Genomic DNA, 726 nt, shown 5'->3' on the forward strand with positions numbered 1-726 from the left:
CCTCCCATCCTCTGCTGTGGCTTCTGCTGCTCTGAACTGGGAGCTCTGGAGCTCTGTGGGCCTGCTTTGAAGCCTTCTCCTTTGATACCCCAACAGCAGCTCCTTGTTGAGCTGTGGTCCAGGGAGCTCATCCAGCTGCACCCTGAGAGCCGGGAGTGGTGCTGAACCCTGACATCTCCCTCAGCCTGTGTGGAGCTGCAGGAGTTCTGGGGCTGGGCATGACGCAGGCCCCGTTCACAGAGACTTTTACCCGAATGAAATCTGTTCTAGAAGGTTCATGCTAAAGCCGAGTGGCAGAACGAGAACGTTCCCAGGCAGGCAGCGTGTGACCCGCTCAGCAGGCATCTTGCTTGGCAGGAAACAGGGATTTTCCTGCCTTTCCAAAGGAGCCGTGTTGCTCAGTGCTTGGGCGGCAGGGTGGGATTTGGGTGGTCTGGGTCCTGTTGGAAGCTTCCCCAGGGGCTCTCCGTGGCAGCAGAGAACAGATGGGGGGACCTGGGCCCTCCTCACCCTTTGGTTGGTGTCATCAGTGCAGCTCCAGCGCGCTCGGGTCGTGGGAGCAGAGGCTGGCGACGAGACCAGGGTCTTCAGCCTAAAGACAAACCCCTTCCCAGCTGCTCCACTGGTGCCTTGGCTGCAGGGCCGGGCCCTTCTGCAGCTGGGAGCAGGCAAGAAGTGTCTGGAGAGCATCTGCAAGGAGCAAGGAGTGGTTTCGGCCGGGCCGAG

Source organism: Nestor notabilis, unplaced genomic scaffold (assembly GCF_000696875.1).
Source record: "Nestor notabilis isolate BGI_N333 unplaced genomic scaffold, ASM69687v1 scaffold16979, whole genome shotgun sequence".
NCBI classification, from domain to species: domain Eukaryota; kingdom Metazoa; phylum Chordata; class Aves; order Psittaciformes; family Psittacidae; genus Nestor; species Nestor notabilis.